Source organism: Delphinus delphis, chromosome 9 (genome assembly GCF_949987515.2).
Source record: "Delphinus delphis chromosome 9, mDelDel1.2, whole genome shotgun sequence".
Taxonomy (NCBI): domain Eukaryota; kingdom Metazoa; phylum Chordata; class Mammalia; order Artiodactyla; family Delphinidae; genus Delphinus; species Delphinus delphis.
In genome coordinates, this window is record NC_082691.1 from 13,998,653 (window position 1) to 14,022,671 (window position 24,019).

General features: G+C 38.9%; 1 protein-coding gene across 3 annotated transcripts in view; it reads right to left on the reverse strand.

The window, feature by feature from the left end:
* Nucleotides 1-24,019, reverse strand: part of SUGCT (succinyl-CoA:glutarate-CoA transferase) — a 684,957-nt gene that overhangs the window by 52,861 nt on the left and 608,077 nt on the right. The window lies entirely within an intron of this gene.

The window sequence follows — 24,019 nt, forward strand, 5'->3', positions numbered from 1 at the left end:
AATAATCTAAATATTTTATTAATGGTAAAGGGTTTCACATGTCAACTCTCAACCAACCCACCCTGGTCTATCCCTTGCCTCTGTCTCTTCTTCTGGTTGTTTGGATAATTTTCTTTAAAAAAACATACTTCTGTCAATATTTCAAACAAAACACACAGGGTATTTTTTCATACCCTTTCTTTAGAAGTTTTCAAAAGTAGCACGCTATTCCTAAGCACATCTATCAAAATGTTGCAACAACCTTGATGTCGGTTAAAATGAAAACGTGTTGGTTTAAGTGTGTGGATGTGTCAGAGGGCCAATTCCAGGAGATCCAAAGGGCTTTATGGTGCACAAAGGGAAGGGGGCGGGTGGCTCCAGACTCCCTGCGTGGGAGAAGCAGTTCTGGCAATCTTTCGGGACTCTGGAGATGTGACTGGAGATGGGTTTGGGCCCAGGATCTACTCTGCCTTGTAGGAGTCGCTTTGTCCAAGATGGCTGTGGGCACCCTCTAGTACAGCAAAGCTATTCATCCACGTAGGCAACAGCCATCTTCCTATAGCAAAGATCTGCAGAGATTTACAATGGTGCCAGGGTAGTTTGTAATAAGGAATGACAAGTTATTACCTATTTGTGAACCTAACGTTTTGGGGGTAGAGTCCATTTAACAAAAAGATTTTTTTAAACAAAAGAGAAAGCAACATTTATTACTAAGTGCTATGTCAGCCCTGTCTGAGGAACTTAGATATTTTAGCTCCTTGGATCCAATGATAATTATGATAATTCTGTGAGATAAGTTTCATTTCCCTCACTTTAAGGTAAGGATTATGATGCTCGGAGAGATTAAGTAGCGTTCACAAGGCATGTACGATAAAGAGAAAATAAATGGTGGTATTTGAACCCTACAGCATTAGAGAAAACAATGTATGTTCATTTAAAATCCAAGACACCAAAACACTTTGAAATGCTACCCACTAGCACTAGGAGGTATTGTTTCCTAAAACGGATTAAAATTCACTTATTTTGATTAACGCTATGTTAGCAAGTGATGAATGCTGACTTTACCTTTTACTACAGTTAACTTTAAACTATTTTTCCTATATCTTCTCACTATATTAATGTTCTGCCTCAGCAATCCTAAACACATAGTTTTTTTATTTATGTTTAGTCATTTGTACAGATCTCAAAGTAACTCACAAAAAGGAGTGCACCACATAAAACAACAGAATTTGTATCAAAGGTGCCAGTCATTCGTCATAATTAATTAATCTTAGCACACTCGTTCATTCGACATATGCATTAATTGATCCAAGCTTTATGCAAGGAGCTCAGGATAAAAGATAAATAGAATACGGGTTTACACTCAAGAAAGTCACTGGGTAGAGAGGAAGACATAATAGCAAGTTATTATTATAACACAGTTTGACAACTGCTAAGAAGTGTGAGGAGTGTAAGGCAGCCTGGCGAATCTGTGTGTGGCTGGGGATTCCGTCAAAGTTGCTGATGCTTGAATTTTGAAGGAGGGATTACAGCTTTCCTGATGTGCACTCCAAGCAGAGGAAATAACATGAAGCCATGCATCTGCACAAGGCTGCAAATATGTCTGAGTGGCTAATGCATGCAGCAAGAGTTTGGGAGTGGGGCAAGACAGGCAAGGAAGGTGGACAGGGTCCTGCTTATGAAGTCTTTGTACTCTAGGCCATGGCATTTGAATTCTGACCTGTAGGTCAAGGGTATACAGGGGGGCAATCTAATATTGAGAGGTCCAGAATCTTACAAGTACCTACCACTTATTTGCATCACTTCTAAGCAAAGCAACCACTGGTCATTCCTTCCGGGATCCATGCTTTTTATCGTGTGATCCTGGGAGCTTGAAAACAATAAACTGGGTTGGGAATCAGTGCCTGACTCAAACCAGTGGACATGAGAAAGTCCATTCGCCTACCAGGTAGATAGGATGGGAAATTTAGGGATGGAGAGGAAGGGATCGATTTGAGAGGTGTATAGGACTTGGAACTGAGGATTCTGTTGACCGGATGGATGTGGGGATTGAGGGGAAAGAAGCAGCTTAGGGTGGCTGCAAAGTTTCTAGTGACAGTGACTGATAGGACCCATAATTCAGAGACTACGCACAGGAAGAGGAAGGGATTTCAGAGGATAGATGACCCGTGTAATCTGAGAAATCTTGAGTTAGGAAACCGAAATAACTGAGTTGTATATTATGAAGAGAGTGGTTATACTTTCCAAATAAAAAACTGGTTTATAAGGACCTGCCTAGGATGCAGGGGATTTTGTGAGAAAACAGGGAGGTACATATTCCAACTTGGGCTATTACGAGAGCCCACTGCTGTGTACTTTAAATTAAATACTGATATCAAAGGTTAGTTTTATAGTTTAAAACATCAGTTCATGTTGTGCTATTTCATAAACACTAGCCTAAAATGCATAGAATTAAGCTGTGCATCACCTACTCTGCTCTCTATCCTATCAGACATAGGAAAAGTTATCACAGGACTTAAATGAGACCCCTCAGTTTGCCCTGTTGGCTACAGATTGAGGAAACTTAGTCATGACCAGCAGAAAATGCTTTTGCAGAAATGTCCTGATCTGCTTACGACTTTGCTCACACCCCAGTCAGCCCTGGCTCTACCGTGCCTTTTGCTCTTCAGATGTTCAGCGTCCAGGCTGCCCCTGGCTCATCCGCAGGGACCAGCCAGGGGCACAACCATTGCTGCTCTCCACTCACCACCATCCTCTCTTTTCAGCACCTGCCTCACGCCCAAACCGCTGGGGTTACCAGTTGGCGCCAGGCTTTCACTGGTTCACTGGTTTCGAGTCACTGAATAAAGTCAAACTCTTTCTCCAAAATGGCAAAGACATAAAAAAAGATATGAACTGTAGCCACACCTGCTGTAGAAGGCAATGCAGCTTTGTGATGAAGACCGGGGCTGTGGTGTCAGAAAAAAAAGTTGGGTTCAAATCCCTGATCTGCCATTTATGGTGTAAGATTCTGAACATGTTACTTTAGCTTGGTAGTTCTCTAAGCCTCGTTTATAAAATAGGGATAATGATGATAGAAGCAGCCTCCTAGCTTTTGATGTACAAATACAGTAATACGATGATATATGACCACTGCCTAACCTGGTACCTAACAGAGAGTAAAAGTTCAATATCTCTTCTTCTCTTCCTCTTCTGTTTTCTCATTATTATGAATTCTCCAGAATATGCTTCCTGTTAATGCAAAAATCTACCAAGTTGCCATCTTACAAAACACCTTCTCAGAAATGCTGAGGTCACTCCCTACCTTTCAGTTAGAAGTTCTCTCCTTAAAACATCTGTAATGTTTTCATCCCCCTGGAATCTCTTTGTGTATATCCACTTGTTTACATGGGTTTATGGCTAAATGGGACACCAACCAACTGGATTCCAAACCCAATACTCACCCTCACCCTCATTGTCCTATTTCAATGCTATTAGACATCGTTTACTATTTAGGGGACTCAAGGTACCATCTTTTTTTTTTCCCCTGAAAAGTATTTTTGGTACACAGACAAACAGAGAAAGGGAAATTCTGAAAGGAAAGAATTCTGAGGTCTAGGATCCAAAGGGGTTATTATAAACAACTAAGAGTGTTTAAAAAAAAAAAAAAAAAGAAACATTTAAAAGAAGTCGAAAAATTACCTCGACAGGACCCTTTTCATTTATACTGCTTCAAGGAAAAGATCACATATTCAAAATGTTCCTATTAATTTTCATACGCTGCACTCACTCAGAATGCTTGACTATTTCGCTTCATAATGTTTTGGCACAAAAATGTAAATAACATTGCACTTCACCTTCCCAAGTTCCCAGAGTCTATTTTCTGGGTAATAGAGGGAAGAATACACTAAGAGTCAGAAACTGTGCACATTCTGCTGGTTGGAATCCAAAAGTAGTTTTTAAAAAAGTTTTCTGTCACAACTTGTTCTTGGGAGTTTGCTCCCTGCCAACTAAAAACTATGATTTTCAGGAGAGCACAAACCCTCTTAAAAATCAGACAAGATGACAATATCTCTGCATTGATTTGAATGGGAACCCTATTAAAATATCAATTTTCTACTTCAGGTTTTATTTTCCTTAAGAACTTCTGGAGCATTCCTAGTTAGCTGTTTTCGGGAATGGTGCCAACGTTCCTGTCACTTAGCGAAGGACAGGCTCTAAAAGCATCTCAATTTGAGGATGGGGTACTACTGGAAATAGTAGCTACTTACAGAATGTTCCATTGTCATAATAAAGAGGAAGGGAAAGTTAGAAGAACTGGGTTCTAGTCTTGATTCTGCCATCAACTACTTCTTTGGTCTTAGGGAGGTCATTTTTACTTCGTGCCAGCTTTCCTCAAGTGGCTCCGGAAGCACACCCATCCTATGAGTTACCCTACTCTCAAAGATGCACACGCGCATGACACACAATCTCTTCACTAAGGAAATCTGTAACTTTGTTTAACTCAGTGTTTCCCAAGCTTATTTGACCATGTAATTACAGATTAGTGTTCCATAGAACTCACTTTGGAAAGTATTATTTTAGGTATACTCGATAGAAAAAAAAAAATAAGGGTATTAGAAAAGATGTACAGGCACACCTTGTTTTATTGCTCTCTGCCTTAGTGCACTTTGAAGATAATGTGTTTTTTACAAATTGAAGTCTGTGGCATCCCTGCATTGTCAGATGATGGTTAGCAATTTTTAGTAATAACGTATGCTTTAATTAAGGTATTTTATTGTTTTTTTAGACATAATGCTATCGCATATTTAATAGACTACTGTATAGTGTAACCATAATTTTGACATGCACTGGGAAACCAAAAAAACCCCGTGTGCTTCACTTTATTGCGATATTTGCTTTACTGCAGTGGTCTGGAATTGAACCTCCAATGTATGTCCATATGTTAAGATTTCTATAAACTTTTGCATTGCCTGATTTCTCAAAATGTCTGTGGCATGAAATGAGAATTGGAGAATGAAAAAAATCTTTTAATTAAATTTTAAAAAGGACATGGAACTTCTGGTTATGGAAATAAGGTGGATTAACTATCATGAAAAAACCTCTTGATAAAAGATATTTTTAAATGTTAGGATATATTTTTAAAATAGTTTACACGTATGGCTGAGTTAACAAGAAAGGACAAGAAATCCTTTGGTGGGGGGTAGGGAGGGCTTGGGGGAGGTAGGGAGGACCCAATAAACAGAGAACATCATAAAAAGTTAGTTCAGTGAATTCTGAAGCCAGCAGCTGCCCCAAGAACATTTACCATTGCTTACTGTCCTACAGTTGTGGTATAAATGACCACTAAATAATAGAAAACATAGCCTAAGGGTTGTACAAGGTGAGAGGTCATATTTGGGCCCCATATTCCATAAAGCTGAGATCCACCCAAACTGTTATAAGCTCAATAAAATGGTAAATTAGCAATAAAACTCCACCTCACATGGCACAATGGCAAGCAAGATTCTAGGTCTTATACTGATGAAGATTAATAAAATAATTTCCTTGAGAATGTACAACCACAAGTCAGTCCTCATACAGGTTTGAAGCTTGAATTCATACCATTTTGACAGTCACAAAAACTATAAGGTGAAATGTAGCTTAAAGAGTCATTAGGTTTGAAGTGCCGTACGTCTACCAGAATCCAATACAAAGGAAAGTGCTCTCAATCTAGGCCTCGGAGAATTCTGACAAAGTCCCTATGAACACAACACACACAACATACCTGAAGATAAGAGAGCAAAACAAGCAAACAAAGAGACATTCAGTTATTTCAGATATTAGATTATCAGGTGCAGTATATAAGTACGTTTAAAGGAATAAAAGGAAGAATCAAAGTTATAAGAAAAAAGCAGAAGTCTATAAGAATGATCAGAAGTATTTGAAAACATACCTCCTAAAAGTGAAAAATAAAATCATTAAATTAAAAACTCAGTGGAAAAATTAAACATCATTAGACACAGCTGAAGAGGCATTTAATCAACTGCAAAACAGAACTAAAGATACTACTCAGCATACAATGGAAGGAACAAAGAATTTAAACATATGAAAGAGAAGTTAAAAGACATGAAAGATAAAGTGTTAAGGGTTAACACACATCTAATTGGAGCTCCAGAAGGAGAGAATATAGAGTCAACACTGGAAGAATTTTCCAGAATTGGTGAAAGACATGACTTCTCAGATTCAGGAAGCCTAACCAATTCCAAGACAATAATGAAAAAAAATCAATAAATCCATATTTAGACACAGCTCAGTAAAACTGAAAGAAAGAAAAAGGCCAAGAAAAAAGTTTAAATTGAGCAATAGAGAGAGAAAGAGAAAAAAATTCCTGCAAAGGAACACAGATAGCCGACTTTTCAAGAGCAAAAAATGAAGCCAATCTTTTCCCATGTAGGCCATTACAGAGTATTGAGCAGAGTTCCCTGTGCTATACAGTAGGTCCGTATTAGTTATCTATTTTATATATAGTAGTGTGTATATGTCAATCCCAATCTCCCAATTTATCGCTCCCCACCACTTACTCCCAGTAACCATAAGTTTTCTACATCTATGACTCTACTTCTGTTTTGTAAATAAGTTCATTTATACCCTTTTTTAATATACTTATGTGTATAGCTGATTCACTTTGCTGTACACCTGAAACTAACACAACACTGTAAATCAACTCTACTCCAATAAAATTTTTTTTTAAAAGTGAAGCCAAGGTATGCTACTAGTCGGTGCAAATGACCACATAAAATATTCTGCAATCATGAAAACAAAGTAAAGCAAATGAGAAGCTGATCAGTTAAGTGACTAACTACAGATAGGATATCATTAATGTTGCAACCATGGTCACACGGACCAGATAGCTACCTTAAGTCCAGTATATTCCATCAGCATATTTTCTTTTGGGTAATTGACAGGTTGCTCGTGAATGCAGAATCTGGACAAGGGGAGTTAGGTCAATTGAAGAACCCTTGAAATATTTCTCTCACCAAAGGGATGGTTTTCAATACAAGCTCAGAATATTCAAGTCTGTTGACAATGACCAGTGTTGTGGACAAGGTCAATGGCTTCAGGAGCCTCCTGACAATTGGGCTGACGGTACTTGGACGGGATTGTGATGGGCACAGGTGACACTGCCTCTGTAAAACTCCCTAGCTCTCCACCCTAGCCCTGTTTCAGATGAAAACGTTTTTAATATACATTGCTCTTTTCTATTCTAAGACAGGAGCACATGTTCATATTTCTAAAGTCATGATGTGTCTTAAGATAGATGTATAGATTTAATGTGACTTTAAAAAAATCACATCAATGCAGCTCTGGCCACCAGACAAGAACTCTCTCTTCCATTGTAATTGCAAAATTTCATGTAATGCCTTCTATTTACCCGTCTCAGGTCAACCCTTAACCAGTCAAGTGTGGCCAGAGGGGCAGGATCAAACTCGTTGTTCACAATCTCCATGTGTGGGGGAGGAATTTCCCCAGAAAAATGAGAGACTAGACCAACAAGACAGAGAAGTAAGATAGAAGTGTGTAAGACCAAACAGGTGCTGTGTTCATAGTATTCTTAATTCCAAAGGGAGCATCTGTCAGAAACAAACCAATTCATTAAAGTAACATGTTTATAAGAACAGGGTGGCAGCCCAGGTGTGATCTTAAATATATTTTTAGATTGTTTTAACAGTAAGAATTTGAACTGAGGTAAGACAAAATGTAAATCCAGGAATGATATTTCCATTTTTTATTCCTTCCTGCCTTTATTAAACACTGGCCTTGGGGCTTCCCTGGTGGCGCAGTGGTTGAGAGTCCGCCTGCCGATGCAGGGGACACGGGTTCGTGCCCCGGTCCGGGAGGATCCCACATGTCGCGGAGCGGCTGGGCCCGTGAGCCATGGCCGCTGAGCCTGCGCGTCCAGAGTCTGTGCTCCACAACGGGAGAGGCCACAACAGTGAGAGGCCCACGTACCACAAAAAAACCAAAACAAAACATTGGCCTTGACTGCAAAAACTTGCCAACATTCTACTGTTTGTTTACATGGGACCTATGGAAACAGTATTAAGAAATTTATTCCTTCAAACTACCATCTTGCTCTCAAACAATTCTAATGTGCAACATTATGGTTACTCTTTCAAGCATACCAACTTGACCTAGTTAGCAAGCCTTACAGACCTCTGATCACTAAAGTAAATCCACAGTCCCTGCATTTATGGAATAAAATATCCAGCATGAAATAGTAGTTCCTGGAAACAGATCAGTTAGAACAATGGTTAAGCAAACTAGCCAGTAAAAACATTCTTTAATTTTTAATAATTTTGTTTCCATCTTTAAGCAAAATTACTCCTCTATGTTGTATAGACAGTAAAGAGTTACACAAATAGTTTACAGTAACGGTTATTTGATGAAGACAAATTTATGTTACACTAATTTTAATCCAGTGGTCTTACCTTTATCATAACAACTTTTATTTTCTTAATTGAAAAGATACATTTTATGTAAACAGCAAATGCATTTTCTGTCAAATATAATTAATGTCTTATAAATAAAGTTTATGAATTTTGTAAGAGAAAAGATTTTTGTTTGGCTTTTGAACGATCTTTGCAAAATAGCTTTCTCTGCTCTTTTGACATCTGTTAGCATCTCCATATCCTGGAAGCATTAAGTGTATTATGCTTTCAGCTGGAAACAAATAAGAACAAATCTCAGCCACCTCATTTTATAAATCTTTTCGATCATTCGTAATATTCTTTGACTAGCATATAAAAGGACGGCATCAAAAAAGCAATTTAATTCATTGCTTATAGGTGGAAGTAATGACCATCAGTCATTGTCTGAGGACAGAATACAATGCTCTATTTAAAACAGATCACACTCATACAGTTTTTCATCACCCTATAAGTTGGAGTGCTCCTGAAAAAATCACCGATGATATCTCAAATTTATATTTTTCCAAGGTAAAGTGATCAGAGTTGTGCACATAAGTAAAGATGTAATGACATAATATTCTTGAATTATTTCACTATTTCAGTGAAATTAATTTTATTTGTCTGAAAATAATTTCTACTGCCCATTCTGTTATTCTATTATCCATTGGAATTGTTCTTTAAATCTGAATTAGAATTTCAGAGCAAAGATATTTTAATAAAATCCTTCTCTTTATATGTTGGCTTTTTACTAAGTATTTGGTTTTTCATATTAGTATATATCTATAAGTTGTGCAACAAGCAGTGCAAATTCAATGATGGAGAACTTACTTGCAGTACATTTTATCTTCCTCATATATATATATATATATACACACAGATAAATCTTCCTTTGAAGGCAGTCTTTGGGATCAGCCATTCTGACCTTGAATTTTACCTCTGGCATTTACTAATCAAGGGAACTTGAACACTTTCCTAACCTTTCTGAGCATTGTTCTTTACTCATTTGTTCAGTGTGGAAATCACACTCACCACACATTGAGTTTTATGGGGATTAGGTAAGTTGATCAGTATAATACCTAGTGCAGTGCTTTGAAACAAAGGGTACAGGATAAAAATCAGTTTCTTTCTGGGACTTCCCTGGAGGTCCAGTAGTTAAGACTTCGCCTTCCAATGCAGGGGGTGCAGGTTCAATCCCTGGTTGGGGAGCTAAGATCCCACATCCCTCACGGCCAGAAAACCAAAACATAAAACAGAAGCAATACTGTAACACATTCAATAAAGACTTTAAAAAATGGTCCACATCAAAAAAAAAAATCTTAAAAAAATCCATTTCTTTCTATATTTTAATCAATAGAATTATAATATAAAATAGATATTTTCTCTTTAGAATTCTCTATTTTGGGGGGGGGCTTTTTAAGAAGCAAGTGACCTAACTCAAAACGTAACTCAAGCCCCTCTCCTCTGGCAACCACCAGTTTGTTCTCTGTTTCTATGAGTCTGTTTCTGTTTTATTTTGGGAGACAAGCAAAATAGGTGAAGAAGATTAGGAGGTACAAACTTCCAGATGAAAAAGAGGTATCTTTGCCAATAGTTCCAGCAAGAATTCCAGAATTTTCTCTGATTATCTTATCTGGTTATGTGTCTAACCCTGAACTAAATTCTTTGATCAGGAGGCTTCAATAGACTCATGATTTCTCATTGACCAACGGAGAAGGTAGCAGCCCTACCTGAACCACGATGAGAAGGAAGAAACATGAGAGGGACAACTGGGAAGTAAAAGCTGACACAAATGTGAGAAATGTCTGAATTTGAATATATACCCCATCCCACACAGAGATTCATCTGAAGAGAATGGAAACTTTATAGGCTCAATACGTTTTATCATTTCCCTTTGGTCCTTCCTTATATGTTCTGTTTCTTTGCATAGATGTCTATCTCATTGCTAAGATTTTCTACTTTTTCCTTGCTTTCAAGTGTGTTTGCAATTGCTTGTTGAAGCATTTTTACGATGGCTGCTTTAAAACCTATGTTAGACAATTCCAACATCTGTGCCTCTTCAGTGCTGGCGTCTGTTGATTGTCTTATTCAAGTTGAGATTTTCTTCATTCTTGGGATGCAGAGTAATTTTTTATTGTATCCTAGACCATCATGGGTATTACAAGACTCTAGATGTTATTTAAATCTGTTATGGCAGGGGAAAGGAGGTACTGCCTCATTACTTCAAGGTGGTGGTGGAAGCCCATATTCCCCTCTTGGTCTCCATTGACACCTTGTGGTGATGGCGGCAAAAGAGATGGGAGAAATCTCCTCAATACTGCTAAGCAGGGGTGGAAGTTCAAGTTCCCACTAGGCCTCTGCAGATACCACTCTGGCCTATAGAAAAAAGAGTGCCTGGTTACTCCTATCCATGTAGCTTCCAGTGACATGGCAGGTGGAACGGGTGGCTTACCATTACTGGAAGATAATTAAAGTTCAGGCTTTCTACCTGGCCTCCTCTGACACCACTCCAGCATGGATGGGGAAGAATGTCTTGTGACCACTGGGTGGGAATGGAGGTCCATGTTCCTCATGGGTCTCCACTTTCACCATGGGGGCTGTCTTCATTACAGCCAGGCAGGAATGAAGGTCCAGGCACCCTTCCTGGCCTTCTCTGACACCAACCTATTATGGGTGTGTGTTGTGGAAAGGCTCTCATTTCAGCTGGGTAAGGGCAGAACTCTAGGCCTCCTACTTTGTCTTTCCTGACAGAGGCGGGAGTGGGATTGTGTGTGTGTGTGCGTATGTGTATATGTGTGTGTATTTGAGTGAAGTAGGGAGGTTACTGTCGAAAAGCCCGAAAAGCCTTCTGTCGTTCTGGTCTGCACCTTTTCTAGTCCTTTGGCAAGAGAGAACAGGCATTTCTTGGGGCTTGTTTTTTTCGTTTTTTTGTGGGATTTTTTTGTCTTAGAATTATTTGGTTGCCAGCTTCTTCAACACCCCACTGGGAATACATGAGGCAAAAAGAAATCCCAGGGAACTCACTGCCATGTCGATCCCTGGGTCCCTAGATCCCTAGCTGGTTTGCCTTCTTTTGGCCACCTTTTAGTCTTCTTATGTTTATCTCTAATATTCACTTTTCTCTGAGATTTTGGCCCCTTAATGCAGACTGCCTTAAGAATCCCTAAACTCAAACCCAGTAAAACTGGTGAAAGCTCTAAGTAACCACTTTCTGGTGGGCTTCTATGCTGTGCATCAAAAATGGTACTTTCTTAGGTGGGCAAAATGATCCAGTGTATAGGTGTCACTTTAGTACATTTCCCTTCCCTTTGAGATGTTGACCCTTGAAGTCCTAGCCTTCTTGGTAGTTCCTCAGTGCTTTTCAAACAGATTTTTTAAATTTACCAAACTTTTTTATTATTTTTATTATTCAACTGAGGGTTGGTAAACTACAAGCTAATCTTCCCATTACCAGAAATGGAACTCTCAGATATGTCCAAAGGGTGTTTATATAGCATTGTACCTGGTATTTTCTTTCTTTGTACCTGCCCTGGGCTAATAAATTAATACTGATGGCGAAGGCCACAGTTAGACAGATTCCATTTGTAAAGTTCACTGGGAAATGAATAAGACGTTTACTAATGGGTCAGTAGGTATTTCCTTATGGCTGATATTCAGCTCGTGTGCACTGGTACATCCATACTGGTTACTAAAATATCAATATATTCATTACTCAATAATTGCTGCCCTCTATACCTCCTTGGGATCCCACGGAACTTTCTAATGATCCAAAATATAAAGGTCTAACAGCTGATCAGGGTGTACCTTCAACAGTACTGCTCTGATGTCAAGGCTAGCATCCTACCATTTTTGATGAGGGTCCAGGCTTAGCTGTGGTTAAGTATTTTGAATACCACTCCTGCGTACACAAGAGCCATGTTTGTTTTTTCTTTTGTTGTAGGGATTAATTCTATTTTCCTCTTGGTTATTTCCATAGAGAATTGTTTGGCATGGCTTTTTCATTTATTTGAATGATATGCAACAATATAATTAGCAAAAATATTCAGAATTGTTTCTGCTAATGAACTCTGTTTTAATTTCTAGTCTATGAATATCTTTACCTTTCAGTAACATAATTAAAATCAAACCTAATTGCCAGGTTAAGGCAAATAATTCCCGATAAGGCCAGCCTCAGAGCTGAGATAGTTTTTTCTTGTTAATCAAAAATGCTATGCTGAACACATGAAAATAAGAACACTCTGTAACACGTCTTACAGAAAATAATCATTGCAAATTCATTAATAGTGGCCATCTTTATTTTTCTATTATTCACAGTAATTACTTCTCAAACTGTGGTCTCAGTGTATTAGTGCCATTATGCTTCTGTGATAACATGCTCAAGTTTCACAAGAACATATGAGAATTTTGTGTTGTGTTTCCTACCAGCCTTAATCAATATTTCACTTATTAACTTTCTATAGGGAGATTCAAGGCATTCATTAAGCTAAATTATTTTGCTTTGAACTAAAATACAAGCAGAAGCCTAAGTAATGATTTTGCTAAATTGTAATGCAGTGGCAAAATCTCTGCTCCCTCATATTTTTTCACGCTGAAACTGACCCATTTAGAGGATATTGCATGCAATATTTTAATGCCTTAACTTTTAAAATTTTTTTCTTCATATGCAACTTTGGAAATGGTGCCGTGCACTGCAAGTGAAAGGGCAAAGTGCTTATATATGTATTACTAGTGCCCACTTTTTTTCACTATTGTGAAAAAAAAAGCCTTGGAGGCTTTTCTTGGATCTACCTCAAGTTCCTGGTTACTAATTGGGTGCAAAGGAATCTCAATATCAAATTTATCCTGTCTAACTAGGACTAAACTTCTTTGTGACTGACGTATCTGAAACTACTGTAATGATTGGGTTACTAGATACAGGAAGACTGCCAGCTGGTCGGAATTCATTTCATTGAGCTAATTTAGTCATGCTTCCTACCCCTAAAGAATTAGTGAAAAACAGGTAGTCAGACCAAGTGAACCTGAGAACAGCCCTCTTGTCCGTGGACAGTAAAGCAGTTTATGCTTCCTTACAGACGAAACATTCATATCAATTTTGTACACATTCTGGTTCACTTTGAGAGGCAGTTTTCAGCTGATAAAATGTACACAGAAAATGCAAAATTTATCAGTATCAGGGGGGCCTGGGAAGAATGGCAAGGCAGGAATTGACAGACTAAAACCACCTAGCTGATGGCCATGATTAGAAATGTGAATGTTCCCTTCTAATTGGTCTCTACAAAAATATTTTGCCATCAAGATGTAATATGCACTATTACCTTGTCTTTATGGGATCCTACAGATAGATGTATGTTAATATTATTGGTTTCTTACAGTAAGTAAAGCTTTATTTATTTCAGAGCGAGGAAATGGAAGCTCAGCCTAATTGGTGACTTGTTCAAGGTAACAAAACACGTAAGTAGAAAAGCCAGATTCTAACTCTTACTTCAATGTCCTTTCCATTTGACCACAGTCTGAGTAATAACTGCATATACTCTAATCACGTCTAATAATGCCGTTCCAACAATTAACAAGGCATTTCTAAGTCATTTCAGTATTACATTCATAATTGTTTTAAACTTATTTTTTTCCCTCAGTCCTTTTTACAGAAAAGATGAACTAGACAGAGGTCAAAGAAGGGGCACCCTCTGGTCAAAGAGATCAGGAATTCCCAGGGTATTAATAAGGGATTAGTCTATGAGAATTCCTCCCCAAAGCAAGTGAATCTAGTCCTCCGAATTTAATCTTTAGTAATGTAGGATTTTAATGATATAAAAGTGTTAGAAATAGCTGTGAGAAGAGAATGACCTAAGCAGTGCTGAATGGTCCACTTGAAACACTGAAAATGAGAATGACAAGAATGCTGTTAGCCCTGTCCAAGGGAGACATCATCAGAGGAGCTTAAGTCTCAGATAACTATAAAGACACACCGATGAGTGGAGCAGAAATAATCTTTCACAAGGTTCTGAGATCACTCTCGCCCAACAACTGCTCTAAACTATCTGCTTCTATTTGCTCTGAAACCAGGCTAATACCAACTTGCTAATACCAACTTGCCATACTAGGTTTTTAGACTAAGAAGAAGGTGCTAAAGGCATGGATAGAAATATCCAAGCATTGTAAAAGGCTTTTCCTGCTCAACAATTTAATACATATTCATTCAACAAACACTGATTGAATCACACACCCATGCTCAACACTGAGGCATCAAAATAAAATAAAATAAAATAAAGATACCATTGCCCTTTACAAGCTTAGAATCTAACTGGCTTTTTGGTGCAAATTACTTTTATGTGATTTTAAAAGGCATGAATCAATTTTCTCAGGCCCTAAAACCTCCTGTGTGAGTAAATCATAGAGATCCAGGTCGAATAACTGAGGAAAACTCTGAGAAGCTCAGAGGCGAGATCAAATCTAGCATCCCACCCTAAATATACTGACATTCAGTCATATCCACATCAACACTGGTATGTTTTCTCAATAATTCACCAAGGGCCATTTCCTTTAGTAGGACATAGTCAGGGGCCTTCAGAAGTTAGCACCGAACAGAGAGTACCACAAGGAAGGGGCATCTTACTACCCCTCCTGGGCACCGCTTACTGCCTCTCTCTTTAGTGCCCTAAAATAGACATGAACCAATTAGTTTTGTTCATTAGTTTCAGCTAACACTGGCTGAAAATGTCTGAAGTTTCCTTCTCAATATTAACGAAGAACAAAGGAGAAATAAGAATATTAAACATTCAAAGTTTTTTATTCTTACCACTTTCCTTGGAGAATATTTTATTTTTCATTTTTGTTGTCATTTTGTTATTTTCAGCTTTGTTTCTGTTTTTTTTTTTTTTATTTAATTATAGTTGATACACACAGACAAGCTGATTAGGAAAAGCTTTCTGTGTCAGAGCCAGTTGGCCTGTGGGGTTTGAAAGTCCTATCCTCTTCTATATGGGATTCCCTGAAAAGGGGGTGACTACTTAGACCCCAAGAACTAAAGCAACTCCACCAACAAGGAAGCCCAACGTCCCCTTCCTAACACCAGCTGGCCTCCACACGTAAGCTTCAGAATGTTGTCCCCATCCAGAGTTTTTAACAAAAGACACAATTTCCATTCCAGTTTCTGGCTGGAGGTCTGACTAATCATTGATACCAGGAAGAAACCCCTGATCAAGATGAACTTTCCTCAGGGCAGAAGCAACCAAAACCCGTATCTGACAACAGCATTGTAACCACACAGCCCTGGTGTGGGAAGAGCTACACATGGGAACTTATCCCTTCACTCATTCCTCTTGACTGTTGCCCTTTTCCACAAAGGCATGGTAGGGAAGGAAAAGGCAACTGGTTGTTAGAAAGACTAAATGAAGGAGGAGAATGAAAGTGCTTGAGTTTGCTGGACATCCCAAGCTACTGGGGTAAAAAGAACCTTCATCGTGAAATAACTGTGTTCTTCCAGTCTCCTGTTGCTCTTGCTAAACAAGAATGTGGCAATGTCAGGAGATGGATTTAGTCTGGAAAGGGGCAAAGAATGAGGCCCATGGCACTACTTTTAACCTTGACAACAATGAATTTTTTTCTGGATTCTCCTTATTATTTTCAGACCCAATGAACCTGTGTGCCAATCCAAATACATGCAGCCCTGAAATTTTTTTTTCTAGGCTTTTTCTAGTGCTTTAGTGTGAAATTAAAAGCAATGATCGAAGTTTGGTGGCTGCAGGAGCACTTCTGCTAAAGATTTTATTTGAATCCTTTGGTTAGGAAAGGAAGGAAACTTACAAATCTCATGTATTTACTGTTTAGCTTCTTTATGTCATACACCACAGACAATAACCAAAATAAACTGGTGATGATACCTGAAAGTTTTTGCATAGGTTTATCTTACTAGACTGTCTGAAAGTGAAAAGAAAGGAAACAAAGCAAAAATATTTATACTGGCAATAAAAGTATGAGAAAACTTAAGAATTAGAAGTTATTGATGAATTGGTAAAGCACACTTAAAAAGTATGGATATAAAAAAATAAATATAAGGATATAAAGGATACAGTAGCACTATGTAAAACCCTGATAAATGTGTATTGAGAAAAAATAATACTTTAAACTTTCTAGGAAAAACAATGTTCTATTTATTTATACTGTACTTCTAAAAAAGGTATATACCATTTTCTCTTGTTTTTCTGGAAATATTTTTTTTCTAAATGTGAAAGTAATATTGTAAATATTTAGAAAAAAATACTGAGTAAACTAAAAAAGTTAAAAATTACCCATAATCTTGCCACCCAGAAAGAGTTGTTATCCTTAACATCATAACACTATTATTCATATTTTGATGTATTTCCTTCTTCTAGACGTTTTTTTGGGGAAGGCATAAACATTATATCAATTATACAAAAGCTTGAATATTACACAACAATCTAAAAATTGAGTTTTAGACAAATAACAAGCTCTAACACCTTGATACGAAAGAAGATTAAAATAAAAGAGAGATAACTACCATTTGATGTTAAAAAGTCAGCTAAGGAAGCTAAGGAAGTAGTCTTGCCTGCGAAGCTGGTAGACTTGCTAATTCAGTGGTAGGGAAACAATTGCTAACTCATTACTGTACGTTCCTCATTACTGTACATTCCACTTGGGCCACATTAGCCCTGAAATTGTAAAGAATTCCATTCATTCTCAGAAAACATTTATTCTTTCTGTTTTGGTCTGAACTCATACAACTACTGGTATGCCAAAGCCTCAACCCATGCTGTACCTCAACACTCCATTACAATACATATATGTGTATATATATACACACAAATATATGTGTGTACCGATGTGTGTATAAGTATATATGCTATGTGTACATATATATGTGTATATATATATGTGTACATATACATATATATATATGTATATATATACACACCCTGTACCAGAAACCAGAACATTTTATTAGAATTTGTTTCTTAGTCCTGGCTCATCCCTAGTGCTGGTGGACAACTGAAGCATTTTTCCTGAGCCTGAAGATTCGATTGTTATGTAAGTTCTATTATGATAACATGGCTATCATTGTATTAAAGGAGGAAAGGTTATCAATTCTGATGATGTCCTTTTAATTCCAAGGGAGTGTAAGACGGAAATGTATTGTCAGAAGCCCAAGGCTAAAAATATGCAGTCAGAAAGCCTTGAGAATAACTATCTTGGGTATATATAAACAACACTGCTACATTATGTGCATAACTAAAGAGAAACAGCTAGCTGATACCACTTCAAGGAGAAGGAGACTATAACTGTACATGGAGAAGAAAAACTGAGATGAGTTCTCTTCAAAAGCCCATGTGACACCAAAACTAAGTAACAAAGTCTTTAACATGAGGAACCCAATGCCCAAAGAATGCAGAAAGATAAAATCAGTGATGTTGTACTTTCTTTTTTCTTTTGGTGAACTTCATCCTTGGAAATATTTCCCTTCTTCCATTTCGAAGATTTATAATGTAATCCTTTATGCTTTAATGAACTTCAAACTGTTTCCCCAAAATGTTTAAAACTTTTTGACGTTGGTGTTTTTAAATTTTTTAAAGACAAGAAAATTTAAAAAAATAGAAAAGAAAAGAAAAAACCCACACTAGGAACTCCAAGTCCTGCCAATTTTTCCTTCCTGCCAAGTCCTATTAGTATAAATGAAGGGTTTATTTTAAGAAATGCCTGATAAATTACTCTACACAATCAGTAATGAGGGTACTGTCAGTAAAGGAGAATCATTTCCAAAATTTTCCTTGGCATTAAGGAGCTAGAGCCTTCTAAGCTCAAACTGGGTTATGTGGCCCCAGCCCCTGTGGACTCTATAAATCTCTCCCTTCTCCTCAGAGGACAGAGGAGTGGGCTGATATGTGTAACTACCGAGGTTTCTCTGTGTCAGCTTACGGTTTCTGAAACCTGCAACGAAACACGGTCATTTTCAAACTTTCCCCGTCAACAGTTTCTACCACTCTTCAGCGTTCCTTTTCTTCTTGGGCTTTGCCCCAGAGGAAAATATTAAAGACCTTAGGTTTTTATAGTAAAATGAAAAATACAGGCCAGGATGAAACAGAAAACCAGCATGATGTAAAAAGGAAAGGGGCAACGAGCTTCATATTTCTTTTAGGCCATAAACATTCACTCGGTGCACCCGACGTGACTTCGGAGAGATACAAAGGGTAGTGATGTAGAGACCACAAGTCACTACTCAAACGTAAGAGCAAAGGAGGGCAACAAAGGACCACTTCTTTTGGAAAAAGGAAGAAAGAAACATGCATCAGTTAAAGAATCTGTGGATAACGAAAACCACGATGGTTATCATTCAACAATGGGAGTCGAGAATCATCTTCATGGCTTCTCCGCAGCCCCCCCCCATGGCTCTCTGTTCCTCTTTACTCAGCCAGTGTGTGAAACCCATTGCATTTTTATTAATGAAAACCCTGAACCGAGAGCTCAGAAATAAGAGACATGCAGTGGTATCCTCTATCCTTAAACACTAATGGAAAATTCCCTTGTCTTAAAGTTTTATTTTTCTAAAGGGAGAAATAGGTGGATGTTCTTTTTGATTAATTACGGCAGCAAACCCCTACAAAGCTGTTGGGGGATGAAGAGTTTAAAGTTTGGAGTCTGTTATCTGTAAAGCTTTTTTGTGCTCTTTAGAGGAATAGCATTATAAAAGTTAATGTGCAAATAAAATAAACAAATACCTCCAGGCCTTGCCCACCCATGAGCAGTGCAGACTGGTCCCCCTCAGTTTTGCTTGGCCCACTTATAAATCCCCCAGTGATGGGCTTCCAGTACTTCTGCTGTAAGACTATCTTCCAGCCACCGACTAAAAGACTTCCACTTACTCTTAGCAGCATCTGTATAATGTTTGTGGTGACCCTGCATCAAAATCTTGTTAGGCCTCCAAGTAGGAGACCAAAGTGTTTCACACAATTTATACTACTCATATTTTGTATTTAATACGTTTAAACACTAGGATCGGAGTTCAGCGTTTAATGCAGTGCAGTCTGTACACAAGCTGACTAAATTACAGATGAACAGAGGAGATGCTGCATACTTCCTCCAATCTTCTAGCAAGAGCAAAGATACCAGCTCTTCTTAGGAAATATTTATAAGTTCCAAGCATTCTTAGCATCATTAATAGCAAACCTCACAATGGTCCTTAGAGGTCATCGAGAGGAACTGATTCCCATTTTGCAGATGAGGAAACTGAGACCTGGAAAGAGGTTGGGTGACTTTTTCAAAGGTAAGGTCAGAAACAGAGACAGAACAAGCAGGACCCCGCAGGATCTCAGACCCCTGAGCCATCCTGCCTGATCTGTTTCTTCAAGGATGCTCCTCACAGGCTCACTGTGCTACTTACGTCCTCTTCTCAAGGTAGGGGGTGAGAGTATTGGTCAATGTCCATGTTAACATTTCTTAGGAGGCTGGAAGGAGGCCAGAGGGGCTGGATAAATGGCCTGTAATCATGGCTTGACTTGTACTTGGTAAAAGCCATCCAGAACATAACAGTGGAGTGGAAAATCTCCGCCGTAACCAAGACTCTCAGCCTCATCTTACCTACCACAGAAACATGTTCCTACAAAAAAAGAAAACTGACTTCTCAGGTCTGATCCCTAGTTGCTACTAACATCATGTATCATGAATTAGAAAGGTCAGGGTAAGAAAAGCATAAGCTTTTTACCAAGCAGGTCCACAGTATTAATTAATACTCCTCAGCCTCCAAGCCTATGATCCACTGATTATTTTCTGATCTTTGACAGAGTGTACAGCAGAATGCAGAGTCCTTTCTTTGTAGTCTCCCCTTACCTTTGGGTGACAGAGAGCATTCCTAGATCATTAAATTATGAGATAAGCCAATGGCAATACTTACAGGAAAAATGAGTGCTTCTGAAAGGATTCTATCTCAGCCAGAGGAAAAACATAGTGAAGATGGATGTAAATTTCACATGGTCTAAATTTCTAAACATAACTTTAAACCTACTGTCAACCCTCTGGAGCCAGCTTTGGAAGCGGCTGGCTCCTGTACTGTTACACTCTTCCCCAGGCAAATCCAATTTGTTCTTACGATTCTAATTCTGGCCTTGGTCATTCTATCCTCATACCTGTAAGGGTGCTGGGAGCACTGGTATCCTGAAGAGGCTGCAGAGGCAGCTATGATGTGTATGGTCTGATTCTGAAACCTCTGGCCATAGCTGATTAAACCAAAAGAGCCCTGACTCAAGGGGAGCTAAGGGGTCTCCGTCTGTGTGACATTATGATCAGTGGGTCGGCTTGGAAAAGATAAGTGGTCTAAGTCCTCTCTGTGGAATCAGAGGTGGGAAGCTAAGCCTTGCAACTAACAGGTAGCGGTAGGCGGAGCTGGGGTGGCCATAGGGGTCAAGCATCTGCTGGATTTATGAGTGGAGAGTGATTACGGATGCACAGAGGAAGCCAGGTGGGAAAGGGAGAGGAGAGTAAGGGCATGATGATTCAGAGAGACAGAGATGCCAGGTTGGTGCAGCTCAGCTTCTGCCCTTGCTGAAGCTGGTCATTCAGCTTCTCCCACGCACAAACTTTCAATAAATCCTGCTTCCCATGAGGCAACTTAAGTGCATGTCTGTTTCTTGTAACCAAAAGAGCCTTGAGAAGAACAAAGGCCCCCAAGGAAATGATTAAAGACCTTCTGGGATAGTCAAACCTTTGCATCCACCAACAGGCACACACAGCTCTCCCCAGGCCCAGGGCAACGTCAGGACTCCTGGAAGAGGGCGCCCCCTAGTGCAGCTCCTGGTTGCTTAGACTACTTCAAGCCATTTGGTCATTCTTCCTCTCAAGTTAACAAGAAGTGTCACTGAAATGTAATACTACTCATACTTAGATTAAAAGATGACAAAAACAAAGCCAATGGATACGAAAAGAAATCCCACCAAGGAGACACAGATAGGGATATAGCTATTCGTTTTGGATCTGATGTCTTTTTACTCTAAGACTTAACAAGAATGTTAAGTGGTTCATTTTACCACTTCCTAAGGAGTACTCCTGATGCTCACGGAAAAGGTAACAGCGCCCCATCTGATGCATCCCTCCATATGTGCCTTTGTGTTCAAGCTCAGGAGAAAAAAAAAAAAATAAGTAGGAACAATCCCTAGAGACTAATATCTGGGTCCAGGCACAAGGATATGAGATCTGTGAGTGTTTGGTGAGTGTGAATCCAAGCAACCTGTCCCGATGAAGTGTAACGAAAAGCCATCTACAGTGGAAAAGCAAATACCTCCTCATCCTTGCCTCTGCTAGTGAGATTTTTAACTCAAAACTTCATTTCTTCACAAGGTATTTTTCATAGATGAGCTCCCCATGACACCCTTCTAGAACTTTTAAGAACTTCAGGGCCTTCTCAGTGGATTTCTACTCTACTACAAAGTATCTTTTCAGTAAGGTTTCAGCGTGCTCCCTGAGGAGAAAAATCTGTTTGTCTTGGTGTTTATTACACAGAGCATGGTTCCACGAATGGCAAATTGATTTTATCCTGCATGCCAACTCCAAATGATTGTTTGAGCCCTGTGCAAAGAAGGGTTCTTTAAAGCCAAATGGTCTCTATGCTTGGTAAGAAAGAACCCAGGATCGATTAGCAATGTCCGGCACAGACAGGGTATGGAAAAGAGCCAGCATGCTAGAAACTGATCACCTTTAGTTTACACCTTAAATGTATCGGCAAGTGTTTGATTTAGCACACTGCATTTTTAAGCTGAGCCCAAAACTTTTCTGCTTCAACTTTCCCTTCCAGATAGGGGTGCTGACATTCAAAACTAAAATAATATACAGAAAATAACATTGATACAAAATGTTGCCTCTAAGTTCTGAAAAAGTAACAGTAACTAATTAATAACTGAAACTTCCAGAAGAATATGAAAACTCAAATCCAAGAAGTAAGGTTTTTCTCATGATTTGAAAGAATCATATGCCAGTTAAAGAGAAATAACCATAAAAATGAGAAAAATAAAAAGTAATGATATAATAAACTTGGGCTTAAGTCCTAAAACAACTCAAAAATTCTCTCACTCCAAGGCTAAGTTCTCCCTTCAGAACATATGTGTGTTTTTTTTCTTTTTTCCTTATTTTGATAATTGAGAAACTGAGGCATAGTGAAAAGGAAAAACTGATTCAACGGTCCCGATGTGAATCAGTAGCAGATTCTGGGCATAGAATATAAGACTTGATTTGGAGCTGACTTGTTTTAGCTCTCAGACACCTGGATTCCACAGCTGACTTTGACAGAACAGGATCAAGGCAACCGCTGGGCACCTCCTTGAAAACTGCAATATGGCCCGGCAGGAGACTGGCAAAGGCTCGTGGTGGGCGGGGCTCAGGTGAGTGGTCAGGAAATTACTGGTCTGAAGGACAGTGTATCTCAACTGAATAGAGTCTTCAGAGCAGAAACTTTAGAAACAGGAAAAGAAGTGCAGTAACAATTCCAGAAGCTGAACCATTTCTGAAAGCCTCATCTGTGTTCAAAATATGTATCGAGCCCCTCCCTCTGACATTATATGATGACTTGATTCTATGTTGCTGCTTCTTCAAAGGAACTGGGAAGACTGCACCTATACTGGCTTATTTATATTTTCATGAGAGGGGATAAAGTACAGAAATAATCCACTTACTTTACACTTAAGCCGGAGACAGTTTAATATCTTCGGCTTGCCCTCTGAAAGGATAAAGTGCATCTGTCTAAAATCAGACCAGATTCTCCCCACTGGAAAAGGAAAGCAAAAGGTTGGTACAGTGCAGTGATTACAGAATCAGACTCACTTCAGCTGGAATACTGGTCCTGTAGCTCACCAGCTGTGTGACCTTAAACATATCCTTAATCTGAACCCTGGTTTCCGAATCCCTAAAGCAAAGAAAATAGTATCTACCTTGCAAGATGAAAGAATATTTTTTTAAATAGTGTATGTTAAGCATCTGATCCAATGTCTGACAGAGTACTCAATGCATAGTAACTATTAGCATATAGATACAACTCTTAGTATTGTCAACTGAGAATGCTTGTGGATGTTCGCTTTCCAGGAAGAAAAACTGGGACTCCATGTCCTGCCAAAGCCTTCAGGTATAAGTCAGTGGTTACACCTACTTGTAAGTCAGGTATGTAACTGGACCAAGGACACCCCACTCATTATGAGCACAGCTCATTAGAATGTGCTGGCCCTTAAGACCACCTCCTTTTAGTACAAGTTACATTAATGGTTATTAATGGTAAAGTAGGTTATTTTCAAAACCTTCAGAGGTATTCGGGCAACTCTTATGGCTCTCAAATAAATATTTTTGTTTTTTGATCTGTTTGTTTTTGCTATCTCTTCCTTGCAGAAACAAACCCCAGTAATACCACAGTTGAAATTGCATGGTATGGGACTTCCCTGGTGGCTCGGTGGTTAAGAATCCACACGCCAATGCAGGAGACATGGGTTCGAGCCCTGGTCCAGAAAGATCCCACATGCTGCAGAGCAACTAAGCCTGTGCGCCACAACTACAGAGCCTGCGCTCTAGAGCCCGCGAGCCACAACTGCTGAGCCCAAGCGCCACAACTACTAAAGCCTGTGCGCCTAGAG